This window comes from Oryx dammah, unplaced genomic scaffold (assembly GCF_014754425.2).
Source record: "Oryx dammah isolate SB20612 unplaced genomic scaffold, SCBI_Odam_1.1 HiC_scaffold_29, whole genome shotgun sequence".
Taxonomy (NCBI): Eukaryota; Metazoa; Chordata; class Mammalia; order Artiodactyla; family Bovidae; genus Oryx; species Oryx dammah.
In genome coordinates, this window is record NW_024070213.1 from 31,559,012 (window position 1) to 31,574,276 (window position 15,265).

A 15,265-nucleotide genomic window follows, 5' to 3' on the forward strand; every position below is an offset into this window, starting at 1 on the left:
AAGGAAACCACTTGAATATAAGACCAGGTAGCACCCAAACACCAGTAGTACCCTGTGCAGTATGCCTCATCTAAACAACAAACAAAACAAAAATACAAACTCAATCATCAGCAGACAGGATTACCACCTCACTCAGCCTTGCTCATCAGAGAAAAAAAAAGTAACAAAACAAAGATTCAGCTCAAATCTCACCCTATACCAAGCTCATCACAAACTACTGCACCAACCTTAGGAGGGAAGAAACCAAAAGGAAGAAAGAATTCAACCTTCTTCAGGGAAAGAATTCAACTTTCATTGAAGACTGGGAAAAGGAGACCTCAAACACAATAACTTAAAAAAAAAATGAAAAGGAAGAGAATTACTACACAAATGAAGGAACAAACCAGAAACACAGAAATCAAAATAAATGAAGAGGAAATAGGAAAATTACCTGAAAAAGAATTCAGAATAATGATAGTAAAGATGATTAAAAACCTTGAAAACAAAATGGAGAAAATGTGAGAATCAATTAACGAAGACTTAGAAGAATTAAAGAATAAGCACACAGAGACAAACAGCACAATTACTGAAATTAAAAATACTCTAGAATGAATCGATAGCAGAATATCTGAAGCAGAAGATTGAATCAGTGAGCTGGAAAGAAATAACTTCTGAAGAGTAGAATAAAGTAAAAAGAATGAAAAGAGGTCTCAGAGACCTCTGGGACCATATCAAACACACCAACATTCAAATTATAGAGGTCTCAGAAGAACAAGAGGAAAAGAAAGGGTATGAGAAAATTTTTGAAGAGACTATAGTTGAAAATTTCCCCAACATGGGAAAGTAAATAGCCAATTAAGTCCAAGAGGCACAAAGAGTCCCATACAGGATAAACCCAGGAAGAAACACACCAAGACACAAACTAATCAAACTAACAAAGACTAGACACAAAGAAAGAACACTAAAAGCAACAAGTAACATACAAGGGAAACCCCATACACTTAACAGCTGATCTTTAACCAGAAACTCTGCAGGTCAGAAGGAAATGTCAGGATATATTTAAAGTATTGAGAGGGAAAAATCTACAATGAAGATTATTATACCCAGCAAGGATCTCATTCAAAATTGAGAAATAAAAAGCTTTTCAGACAAACAAAAGTTAAGAGAATTCAATACCACCAAGCCAGCTTTACAACAAATGTTAAATGGACTAGTGTAGTCAATAAATACAAAGAAAAAAGATCTAAAAATCAACCCCAAACAATTAAGAAAATGGCAATACAAACACTGCTACTGCTAAGTCGCTTCAGTCGTGTCCAACTCTGTGCAGCCCCAAAGACGGCAGCCCACCAGACTCTCCTGTCCCTGGGATTCTCCAGGCAAGAACACTGGAGTGGGTTGCCATTTCCTTCTCCAAAGCATGAAAGTGAAAAGTGAAAGTGAAGTCACTCAGTCATGTCCGACTCTTAGCGACCTCATGGACTGCAACCTTCCAGGCTCCTCTGTCCATGGGATTTTCCAGGCAAGAGTACTGGAGTGGGTTGCCATTGCCTTCTCCGAATACAAACACAAATATCAATAATTACTTTAAATGTAAATGGATGAAATGCTCCAACCAAAAGACACAGACTGGCTGAATGGATACAAAAACATGACCCATATATATGTTGTCTACAAGAAACCCACTTCAGACCTAAAGACACATATAGATTGAAAGTGAGAGAATATATGGGAAAATATAGTCCATGTAAATAGGAAGTAAAGGAAAGCTGGAGTAGCAAACCTCATATCAGACAAAATAGACCTCAAAATAAAGATTACAAGAGATAAGGAAGGACAGTACATAATGATCAAGGGACTAATCCACGAGGAAGACATAACTATTGTAAATATCTATGTACTGAACATAGGAGAACCTCAATACATAAGACAAACACTAACAGACATAGAAGGAGAAATTGACAGTAACACAATAATAGTCGGAGACTTTAACACCTCACTCACACCAATGGAGAAGGCAATGGCAACCCACTCCAGTACTCTTGCCTAGAAAATCCCAAGGACGGAGGAGCCTGGTAGGCTGCAGTCCGTGGGGTTGCTAAGAGTTGGACACGACTGAGTGACTTCACTTTCACTTTCATGCATTGGAGAAGGAAATGGCAACTCATTCCAGTGTTCTTGCCTGGAGAATCCCAGGGACGGGAGAGCCTGGTGGGCTGCCATCTATGGGGTCGCACAGAGTCGGAAACGACTGAAGCGACTTAGCAACAGCAGCAGCCCACCAATGGGCAGATCATTAAAACAGAAATTAATAAGGAAACACAAGTCTTAAGTGATACATTAGATAAGATGGATCTCACTGATATCTTTAGGACATTCCATCCAAATGTAGAAGAATACACCTTCTCAAGTGCAGATGGAACATTCTCCAGGATAGACCATATCTTGGATCACAAATCAAATCTCAGTAAATTTAAGAAAATTGAAATTGTATTACGCATCTTCTCTGACCACAATGCTATGAGACTAGATATCAATTACAAGAAAAAAGCTGTAAGAAACACAAACACATGGAGATTAAACATCACGTTTCCAAATAGCCAACAGGTTACTGAAGAAATCAAAAGGGAAATCAAAAAAATTCTAGAAAAAAAATGGCAATGAAAACACTCAAACAACTAAAAACCTGTGGGATGCAGCAAAACAGTTCTAAGAGGGAAGTTTATAGCAATACACTCCTACCTCAAAAAACAAGAAAAACATCGAATAGACAATTTTACACCTAAAACAACTGGAAAAAGAAGAAGAAAAACCCCAAAAAATTAGCATGAAGGAAAGAAATCATAAAGCTTTTAGCAGAAATAAATGAAAAATAAATGAAAGAAACAATAGTAAAGATTAATAAAATTAAGAGCTGGTTCTTTGAGAAGATAAACAAAACTGACAAACCCTTAGCCAGATTCATCAAAGAAAAAAGAGAGAAGAATCAAATCAACAAAATTAGAAGTGAAAAAGGAGGGTTTACAACAGATAATGCAAAAATATAAAGGATTATAATAGACTATTATGAACAACTATATGGCAATAAAATAGATAACCTGGAAGAAATGGACAGATTCTTAGAAAAGTTCAATCTTCCAAGACTGAACCAGGAAGAAATAGATTTCTATTTCTATCAACAACCCAGTTACAAGCACTGAAATTGAAGCTGTGTTCAAAAATCTCCCAAAAAACAAAAGCCCAGGACCAGATGGCTTTACAGGAGAATTCTATCAAACCTTTAGAGAAAAGCTAATGCCTGTCCTTCTAAAACTCTTTCAAAAAATTGCAGGGGAAGGAACACTTCCTAACTCATTCTACAAGGCCACCATCACCCTGATACCAAAACCAGACAGTTCAGTCAGTTCAATTCAGTCGCTTAGTCACATCTGACTCTTTGCAGCTCCATGGACTGCAGCACGCCAGGCCTCCCTGTCCGTCACCAACTCTGAGTTTGCTCAAACTCATGTCCATTGAGTCGGTAATGCCATCCAACCATTTCATCTTCTGTTGTCCCCTTTTTCTCCCACCTTCAATCTTTCCCAGCATCAGGGTCTTTTCAAATGAGTCAGTTCTTCGTATCAGGTGGCCAAAGTATTGGAGTTTCAGCTTCAACATCAGTCCTTTCAATGTATATTCAGGACTGATTTCCTTTAGAATGGACTGGTTGGATCTCCTTGCAGTCCAAGGGACTCTCAAGAGTCTTCTCCAACACCATAGTTCAAAAGCATCAATTCTTTGGTGCTCAGCTTTCTTTATAGTCCACCTCTCATATCCATACATGACTACTGGAAAAACCAGACAAAGACAACACACAAAAAGAAAACTACAGGCCAATATCTCAGATGACCATAGATGCAAAAATCCTCAACAAAATTTTAGCAAACAGAATTCAACAACACATCAAAAAGCTCATACACCATGATCAAGTTGGGTTTATCCCAGGGATGCACGTTTTCCTCAATATACAGAAGTCAATCAATGTGGTACCCATATTAACAAATCAAAAGAAAAGCCATATGATCATCTGAATAGATGCAGAAAATACCTTTGACAAAATTCAGCACCTATTTATGATTAAATCTCTTCAAAAAATGGGCAGAGAAGGAACCTACCACAGCATAGTAAAAGGCCATATATGATAAACCTACAGCAAATATTATTCTCAATGGTGAAAAACTAAAAGCGTTTCCTCTAAGATCAGGAACACGAAAAAGGTGTCCACTTTCACCACTATTATTCAACATATTTCTGGAAGTCCTAGCTATAGCAATCAGAGAACAAAAAGAAATAAAAGGAATCCAGATTGGAAAAGAAGTAAAACTCCCACTGTTTGCAGATGACATGATACTGTACATAGAAAACCCTAAAGATAGTGTCAAAAAACTAGAGCTAATCAGTGAATTTAGCAAAGCTGCAAGATACAAAATCAATACACAGAAATCACTTGCTTTTTTATATACTAATAATGAAAAATCAGAAAGAGCAATTAAGGAATCAATCCCATTCACCATTGCAAAACAAAGAATTAAATATCTAGGAATTAACTTACCTAAGGAGATGAAAGAACTGTACATAGAAAATTATAAGTCACTAACGAAAGAAATAAAAGGTGGTATAAACTGATGGGGAGATAGTCCATGTTCCTGGGTAGGAAGAATCAACACTGTGAAAACGACTATACTGCCAAATGCAATCTACAAATTCAGTGTGATCCCTATCATATTGCCAATGGCATTTTTCACAGAACTAGAACAAAACATTTCACAATTCATATGGAAACAAAAGAGACTCCGAACAGTGGAAGCGGTCTTGAGAAAGAAGAATGGAGCTGGAGGAATCAACCTTCCTGATTTCAGGTTATACTACAAAGCTACAGTCATCAAGACAGTATGGTACTGGCACAAAAACAGAAATATAGACCAATGGAAAAGATAGAAAGACCAGAAATAAACCCACGCATCTACAGGTACCTTATTTTTGAAAAAGGAGGCCAGAATATACAATGCAGCAAAGACAGCCTCTTCAATAAATGGTGCTGGGAAAACTGGATAGCTACATGTAAAAGAATGAAATTAGAACACTTCCTAACACCATACATAAAGATAAACTCAAAATGGATTAAAGACCTAAAGGTAAGACCAGAAACTATAAATCTCTTAGAGGAAAACACAGGTAAAACACTCAGTGAAATAAATCAAAGCAAGATCCTCTATGATCCACCTCCTAGAATAATGGATATAAAAACAAAAGTAAACAAGTGGGCCCTGATTAAACTTAAAATCTTTTGCACAGCAAAGGAAACTAAGCAAAGTGAAAAGACAGCCCTCAGAATGGGAGAAAATAATGGCAAATGAAACAACTGACAGAATTAATTTCCAATATATACAAGCAGCTCATACAACTCAATACCATAGAAACAAACAACACAATCAAAAAGTGGGAAAGAGATCTAAACAGACATTTGTCCAATAAGATATACAGATGGCTAACAAACACATGAAAAGATGATAAACATCACTCATTCTTAGAGAAATGCAAATCAAAACCTCAATGAGATACCACCTGTCAGAATCAGTTCAGTTCAGTACAGTTCAGTCACTCAGTCGCATCCGCCTCTTTGCGACCCCATGAATTGCAGCACGCCAGGCCTCCCTGTCCATCACCAACTCCCGGAGTTCACTCAAACTCATATCTATCAAGTTGGGAATGCCATTCAGCCATCTCATCCTCTGTCGTCCCCTTCTCCTCCTGCCCCCAATCCCTCCCAGCATCAGACTATTTTCCAGTGAGTCAACTCTTCCCATCAGGTGGCCAAAGTACTGGAGTTTCATTTTAGCAGTATTCCTTCCAAAGAACACCAAGGGTTGATCTCTTTCAGCATGGACTGGTTGGATCTCCTTGCAGTCCAAGGGACTCTCAAGAGTCTTCTCCAACACCACAGTTTAAAAGCATCAATTCTTTGGCGCTCAGCTTTCTTCACAGTCAAACTCTCACATCCATACATGACTACTGGAAAAACCATAGCCTTGACTAGACAGACCTTTGTTGGCAAAGTAATTCTCTGCTTTTCAATATGCCGTCTAGGTTGGTCATAATTCTTCTTCCAAGGAGTAAGTGTCTTTTAATTTCATGGCTGCAGTCACCATCTGCACTGATTTTGGAGCCTAAAAATATAAAGTCAGCCACTGTTTCCACTGTTTCCCCATCTATTTCCCATGAAGTGATGGGACCAGATGCCATGATCTTCGTTTTCTGAATGTTGAGCTTTAAGCCAACTTTTTCACTCTCGTCTTTCACTTTCATCAAGAGGCTTTTTAGTTCCTCTTCACTATCTGCCACAAGGGTGGTGTCATCTGTATATCTGAGGTTATTGAGATTTCTCCTGGCAATCTTGATTCCTGCTTGTGCTTCTTCCAGTCCAGCATTTCTCATGATGTACTCAGAGGTTAAAGCCTCTGCCTGGAATAGGGGAGACTCGGGTTCGATCCCTGGGTGGGGAAGATCCCCTGGAGAAGGAAATGGCAACCCACTCCAGTACTCTTGCCTGGAGAATCTCATGGAGGGAGGAGCCTGGTAGGCTACAGTCCATGGGGTTGCAAAGACTCGGACACGACTGAGCGACTTCACTTTCACTTTCACTCTGCATATAAGTTAAATAAGCAGGGTGACAATATACGTACTCCTTTTCCTATTTGGAACCAGTCTGTTGTTTCATGTCCAGTTCTAACTGTTCTTTCCTGACCTGCATATAATTTCTCAAGAGGCAGGTCAGGTGGTCTGGTATTCCCTTCTCTTTCAGAATTTTCCACAGTGTATCATGACCCACACAGTTAAAGGCTTTGGCATAGTCAATAAAGCAGAAATAGATGTGTTTCTGGAATTCTCTTGCTTTTTCGATGATCCGGCAGATGTTGGCAATTTGATCTCTGGTTCCTCTGCCTTTTCTAAAACCAGCTTGAACATCGTATTGCTGAAGCCTGGCTTGGAGAATTTTGAGCATTACTTTACTAACATGTGAGATGAGTGCAACTGTGCGGTAGTTTGAACATTCTTTGGCATTGCCTTTCTTTGGGATTGGAATGAAAACTGACGTTTTCCAGTCCTGTGGCCACTGCTGAGTTTTCCAAATTTGCTGGCATATTGAGTGCAGCACTTTCACAGCATCATCTTTCAGGATTTGAAAAAGCTCAGCTGGAATTCCATCACCTTCACCTCCACTATGAACTAGTGTTCGTAGTGATGCTTTCTAAGGCCCACTTGACTTCACATTCCAGGATGTCTGGCTCAAGGTGAGTGATCACACCATTGTGATTATCTGGGTCGTGAAGATCTTTTTTGTACAGTTCTTCTGTGTATTCTTGCCACCTCTTCTTAATATCTTCTGCTTCTGTTAGGTCCACACCATTTCTGTCCTTTATCGAGCCCATCTTTGCATGAAATGTTCCCTTGGTATCTCTAATTTTCTTGAAGAGATCTCTAGTCTTTCCCAATCTGTTGTTTTCCTCTATTTTTTTGCATTGATTGCTGAGGAAGACTTTCTTATCTCTTCTTGCTATTCTTTGGAACTCTGCATTCAGATGCTTATTTCTTTCCTTTTCTCTTCTGCTTTTCACTTTTCTTCTTTTCACAGCTATTTGTAAGGCCTCCCCAGACAGCCATTTTGCTTTTTTGCATTTCTTTTCCATGGGGATGGTCTTGATCCCTGTCTCCTGCACAATGTCACAAACCTCAGTCCATAGTTAATCAGGCAGTCTGTCTATCATATCTAGTCCCTTAAATCTATTTCTCACTTCCACTGTATAATCATAAGGGATTTGATTTAGGTCACACCTGAATTGTCTAGTGGTTTTCCCTACTTTCTTCAATTTGAGTCTGAATTTGGTAATAAGGAGTTCATGATCTGAGCCACAGTCAGCTCCCGGTCTTGTTTTTGCTGACTGTATAGAGCCTCTCCATCTTTGGCTGCAAAGAATATAATCAATCTGATTTCTTTGTTGACCATCTGGTGATGCCCGTGTATAGAGTCTTCTCTTGTGTTACTGGAGGAGGGTGTTTGCTATGACCAGTGTGTTCTCTTGGCAAAACTCTATTAGCCTTTGCCCTACTTATTCTGTATTCTAAGGCCAAATTTGCCTGTTACTCCAGGTGTTTCTTGACTTCCTACTTTTGCATTCCAATCCCCTATAATGAAAAGGACATCTGTTTTGGGGTGTTAGTTCTAAAAGGTCTTGTAAGTCTTCATAGAACCGTTCAGCTTCAGCTTCTTCAGCATTACTTGTTGGGACATAGACTTGGATTACTGTGATATTGAATGGTTTGCCTTGGAGACGAACAGAGATCATTCTGTCATTTTTGAGATTGCATCCAAGTACTGCATATCAGACTCTTTTGTTGACCATGATGGCTACTCCATTTCTTCTAAGGGATTCTTGTCCGCAGTAGTAGATATAATGGTCATCTGAGTTAAATTCACCCATTCCAGTCCATTTTAGCTTGCTGATTCCAAGAATGTCGATGTTCACTCTTGCCATCTCCTATTTGACCACTTCCAATTTGCCTTGATTCATGGACCTGACATTTCAGGTTCCTATGCAATATTGCTCTTTACAGCATTGGACCTTGCTTCTATCACCAGTCACATCCACAGCTGGGTATTGTTTTTGCTTTGGCTCCATCCCTTCATTCTTTCTGGAGTTATTTCTCCACTGATCTCCAGTAGCATATTGGGCAAATACTGACCTGGGGAGTTCCTCTTTCAGTATCTATCATTTTGCCTTTTCATACTGTTCATGGGGTTCTCAAGGCAAGAATACTGAAGTGGTTTGCCATTCCCTTCTCCAGTGGACCACATTCTGTCAGTCCTCTCCACCATGACCCACTTGTCCTGGGTGGTCCCACATGGCATGGCTTAGTTTCATTGAGTTAGACAAGGCTGTCGTCCTAGTGTACTCAGATTGACTAGTTTTCTGTGAGTATGGTTTCAGTGTGTCTGCCCTCTGATGCCCTCTTGCAACACCTACCACCTTACTTGGGTTTCTCTTACCTTGGATGTGGGGTATCTCTTCACGGCTGCTCCAGCAAAGCGCAGCCACTGCTCCTTACCTTGAATGAGGGGTATCTCCTCACCACCCCTCCTGACCTTGAACATGGAGTAGCTCCTCTAGGCCCTCCTGCGCCCATGCAGCCACTGCTCTTTGGACGTGGGGTTGCTCCTCTCTGTCAGAATGGCCCTCTTCAAAAATCTAGAAACAACAAAGGCTGGAAAGGGTGTGGAGAAAAAGGAATGCTGTTACACTGTTGGTGGGAATGTAAAATTGATACAGCCACTATGAAAAATGGCATGGTGATTCCTTTAAAATCTAGTAATGAAACCACCATATGACCCAGCTATCCCACTCCTAGGCTTATATCCTGAGGAAACCAAAATTGAAAGAGACACATGTATCCCATTCATTATAGCACTATTTACAATAGCTAGAACATAGAAGCAATCTAGAGGTCCATCAACAGATGAATAGATAAAGAATTTTTGGTATATATATGAATGGAATATTACTCAGCCATAAGAAAGGAACACATTTGAGTCAGTTCTAATGAGGTGGATGAACCTAGAACCTCTTATACAGAGTGAAATGAGTCAGAAAGAGAAAGATAAATACTGTATTCTAACACATATTCCATATATATGGAATCTAGAAAAATGGTACTGAAGAATTTATTTACGGAGCAACAGTGGAGAAACAGACATAGAGGATTGACTTATGGACATGGGGAGAGGGGAGGAGAGGGTGAGATGTATGGAAAGAGTAACATGGAAACTTGCATTACCATATGTAAAATAGATAGCCAACGGGAATTTGCTGTATGACTCAGGAAACTCAAAGAGGGGCTCTGTATCAACCTAGAGGGGTGGGATGAGGAGAGAAAGAGAGATGGGAGGGAGTTTCAAAAAGGGGGGGATATATGTGTCCGTCTAGTCAAGGCTATGGTTTTTCCAGTGGTCACGTATGGATGTGAGAGTTGGACTGTGAAGAAGGCTGAGCACCGAAGAATTGGTGCTTTTGAACTGTGGTGTTGGAGAAGACTCTTGAGAGTCCCTTGGACTGCAAGGAGATCCAACCAGTCCATTCTGAAGGAGATCAGCCCTGGGATTTCTTTGGAAGGAATGATGCTAAAGCTGAAACTCCAGTACTTTGGCCACCTCATGCGAAGAGTTGACTCATTGGAAAAGACTCTGATGCTGGGAAGGATTGGGGGCAGGAGGAGAAGGGGACGACAGAGGATGAGATGGCTGGATGGCATCACCGACTTGATGGGCGTGAGTCTGAGTGAGCTCCAGGAGATGGTGATGGACAGGGAGGCCTGGCGTGCTGCGATTCATGGGGTCGCAAAGAGTTGGACATGACTGAGCGAATGAACTGAACTGATGGCTGATTCATGTTGAGGTTTGACAGGAAACAGCAAAATTCTGTAAAGCAATTATCCTTCAATAAAAAATAAATTAATTAAAAAATGAATCTTCGCCTGAGTCTTTTCAAATTTAATAAATTCACAGCTTGCAATGATGTGCTGCAGGCCAGAATTATTTAAATATTGCCAATCTTACAGCAAACATCACAATAGAATCTTTAAAAATGCTAACACGGTTTCAGGATATGCATAGCCTAGAGGCTGCATCACTGACTAATAAAATTTAGACCTTGAAAATTAATGAAATAATATAAAGTACATTAGAAAGGGCTTTAAAATCATTAATAACTTCTGTTACTTTAAGTTTTTAAAATCAAATAATTTTGGAATTAAATAAAACTTGTTTTATTCTCTTTCCCCCGCTTTTGATTTTCCCCTTTACTTTCTATTGAAATCAAAGTAGTTCTTTTTCTGAGGATACTTAACTTCTTATTTTAATGACATTTTAGCCTTCCTCCATCTCCAGTACCAGACCACAGGTTCTTTTTCTTTCTTAACTTACACCCCTACTGTACTGGTATTTCCTAGGATCACCTCACAGATAAACTACTTGCACTGAATGCTTTAATCAGTACTTGCTTCTGGGGGGACCAGCAAACAAAACAGCTGATATATGAGTGGGGTTCTGGAACTGGATGGTGCTTGACCAGATGGCAACAGTAATTAATGTTTCTGATGGAAGGGTGATGATGACACAGTGCTTGGTATGTTGTAACATCACAATTAGTGAGACCTGCGGTTGACTGTCTTAGGAATACTAGGGAAGATGCACTGTTAATACAGTTTCTCAAGTGATTAAGAGGTAAAGGGGCAATAATAATCATAAAAATTTTGGACTTGGCTGCTTGTTAAATGCCAAAGAAAGAAAATAACTGAGTTGAGTCAGTCAGCTATCAACTTAAGCTACAGTGTGAAAGCCAGAGGCGTCTGGGGTAGCATTTACAGAGAATCTCACATTCTGAAGCAAGAGGGAAGATGGTACAGAAAATTAGGCCTTGGACCTAATTGTGAGATTAATAGAGTTAGAAGACTGTGTATATGCCACCAATAAAGTCTTCTAGAGTCAAGTCAAGACCCTTAGGGAAGGGCTGAGGCCCTAGAGATGCAGCCGTAAGACAGGGATGTTGAGTGGATGTGTTGCAGGAAGAGGAACCCCTTCCAGGAACCAAGAGTAGGCTGTTGTGCAGCACTTGGAGATGAATTATCCAAGGAGACACATGTCCTAACAAAGCAAGAGGCTTTCCTGGGAAGGGGTTCTCAGGAGGAAAGCAGTGTGGTGAGGGAAACTGGAAGAACTCCTCTGCCATGTGGCTTGCAGTCTCAGGTTTTATGGTGATGGGGTTTGTTTCCAGGTCCTCTCTGGCCAATCAGTCTGACTCAAGGTCCTTCCTGGTAGTGTTGCACTGCTCTGCCAATGAGAAGGATTCTGAGAGGCTGGTAAGACTTAAAGACTGGTGTCTCCTTTTAATCTTTCCTGAATTCTTCTGATTGGTGGTGGCTTGTTAATTTCATGCTTCTTACCAGGAAGCGCTCATGCAAATTGTTACTGTAGTTCCTGGCCAGGGTGGGCAGTTTCAGTCAGTGTTTCCCCTAACAGATGTACTTGAAAATCTCCAACTCTCAGTTTCCCAGTTTTCCAGTAGAATGGACCCACTCCCCCATTCTCCATTGCCTGGATACCATGCAAAGTCCTCATCTGAGGCAGCAACCTCATAGGATGACACTTGCCCTCCTTGGATCTGCCTTTACAACTTTCTATTCTAAACCAATAACTAAGATTAGGTCTCAGCATGGGCCAGCTGGAAATTATTGTTCATTTTGTGGGAGGAAAAGGGCTTAGTCACCCCCAAACCAAGTCACCCCAAATTAGATCTGGCTAATATATTTTGGCAGAAAGCAAGGTAAAATGTTTTGGAATGGACTTCAAAGTGCTGGAGCTGAGGGACAGAATATAAAGTGGGATAAGTGAGAGTACATTGATTGGGCTTATCCTTCCATGAATCAGGACCTAATGTTCTGACAAGTATGCCTGGAACCATTCCTAATGTACTGCTGGGGTGGTTGGTTCCTTGAAGCTTGTGGAAGAAAAAACAATCTACAATAAATGAAACTCAGATTCTAGAACTGTCTTAGCTGAGGATTGAGAAAGTGATATAAAAGGCTAATAGGAATGGGTAGAGTGGTATGGATTAATTATACAAAACTAGAGGCCCCATCAGTTGACTGTTTCCCAGGAGGACCCAGAAGATGCTCTCTTAACTAAAGAGAAGATAAATTGACTAGTCATGGTGTCATACTGGCTGTCCTCTGTAGGCTTGGGTTGATGCTGGGTACCACTTTAGGGCTGTGGGCTTCCCTGGTGGCTCAGAGGTTAAAGCATCTGCCTGGAATGCGGGAGACCCGGGTTCGATCCCTGGGTTGAGAAGATCCTCTGAAGAAGGAAATGGCAACCCACTCCAGTACTCTTCCCTGGAGAATCCCATGGTGGGAGGAGCCTGGTAGGCTACAGTCCATGGGGTCACAAAGAGTCGGACACGACTGAGCAACTTCACACACACACACCACTTTAGGGCTAGAATTAAGAAACATATGTATATTTTAAGACAACATATTTGATGAACTCATTTTTTTCTCTTTATTTTTTATTTTCAAATTATGGAAGTATGATAATGCATTTATAGAAACCTTAGAACATATAGAACAAAGTTACATACAGTTACACTATTTGTTATAACTTTGTTGAGTAGATAAATTAAGACTTTTAGTTGGATTTTCAATATCAGACTCTCAAAAATTAATAGAATGAATATATAGAAAAGTAGAAGGATATAGTAGACCTGAAAAGCACCATGAAACAATTTTCACACAACAGGAGGATACAAATTCTATTCAAGTTCCTATAGACTACAAACTAGAAGACACTGGAATATATCCAGGGCCATAAAACGAAGTGCAGAAATTTCATGGTCTAAAGGTACAGAAATCATATGGAGTTTGTTCTCTTATCACTGTGGATTATGTTAGAAATCAATATCGAAAGATATTTGAAAATAGCCCTCGTATTTTCAAGTGCTATGTGACATTTACCAAGAAAGCTCTTTGACTTAGCCATTGAAAGCCTCAATAAAGTTAGGAAACCAAAAAAAAAAAAAAAAATACAGGGGGTGATTGCAGAGAAGAAGCATTTAAATGAGGAATTAATATGAAAATTGATGCTTTTGAACTGGGATGTTGGACAAGACTCTTGACAGTCCCTTGGACTGCAGATCCAACTTGTCCATCCTAAAGGAAATCAGTCCTAAATATTCATTGGAAGGACTGATGTTGAAACTGAAACTCCAATGTTTTGGCTACCTGATGTGAAGAGCTGACTCACTGGAAAAGACCCTGATTCTGGGAAAGACTGAAGGTGGGAGGAGAAGGGGACGACAGAGGATGAGATGGTTGGATGGCATCACTGACTCAATGGACTTGAATTTCAGTAAACTCCAGGAGTTGGTGATGGACAGAGAGGACTGGTGTGCTGCAGTCCATGGGGTTGCAAAGAGTCAGACACGACTAAGTGATTGAATTGAACTGAATATCAAAATGAGAAATTAATATAAAAGATACCTAAGAAACTCCATGTATTTGGAAATTAAATGTGCACTTTTAATGATGGGTGTATCTGAGAAACCATAATAAGAAAAATAGAAAATATTTTCATGAACTTATTTTGACTCTTCCAACTATAGGACTAAGATTCTTTTCTTTACTCCTACATTATTTACATCTATATCTACTTTCTTTCATGTTAAATTCTCAACAACATGAAAGTTAATTTGTTTTAATCCACAGTACACACAAAATAGTCTCAGAGTAACAATATCAACACTACCAACAGGAATATGATAAATGGCAATAGCTTAATATGTTTTTGTATTTCTTAAAACCTTTGGATAATTTAGTACTAGTTTTATTTTCAAATCACATGAAGTAGTCACTCTCTGTGTGGTTATGATACAAAATCAATATGCAGTTAAGTTCATTTGCTTCATTTAGCTTTCTATTTTTAGAAATTGTTTTTAAAAATTAATAATTATGTAACATTTGTATATGTTTCCTAAGTCAAATCCAAAAAACAATATGTAGTTTAAAAAAACCTAACTTTTGTCTGAGAATCCTCCACTCTGTAACCCGCTTGTGTCTGTGGGTGAATTTTGGAAACAATTTTGATTTCTCCTCCCAGTTTTTAAACATAAGAAAAATGTATTTATATTCATCTTTTGCCTTCTTTTGCTAATATGCTTTATACCTTTTTCCTTCCCACCTTACTTAACAAGATACTAAAGATCACTTCATAGGATGATATAAAGATATTTCACATAACTTAAAAAAATTAATTTATTTATTTTAATTGGGTCTCATAACTGTTCCCAACTGCATATGACAGCTTTGGGTAGATGTACCATTTATCAACCCTCCAGGGCACTGCCTGAATAGCTCAACTGGTAGAGCATCAGACTTTTAACCTGAGGATCCAGGGTTCAAGTCCCTGTTCAGGCAGCATGGTTCCCTTTGGGGGCTTCCCTGGTAGCTCAGATGTAAAGAATCTGCCTGCAATGCTAGACACCTGGGTTTGATTGCTGGGTTGAGAATATCCCCTGGAGAAGGGATGGCTACCCAATTCCATGGAGAGATGAGCCTGGTTACAGGGCTGTAGTCTAAGGGGTTAGTTGCTCTGCTGTGTCCGACTCTGCGACCCCATGGACTGTGGCTCACCAGACTCTGCTGT

General features: G+C 39.7%; 1 non-coding gene across 1 annotated transcript; it reads left to right on the plus strand.

Annotated features, from left to right (window-relative positions):
• Positions 1-14,963: 14,963 nt before the first annotated feature.
• TRNAK-UUU lies at positions 14,964-15,036 on the plus strand. The gene has a single exon. It is a non-coding gene; the product is annotated as a tRNA-Lys (tRNA).
• Positions 15,037-15,265: the final 229 nt, after the last annotated feature.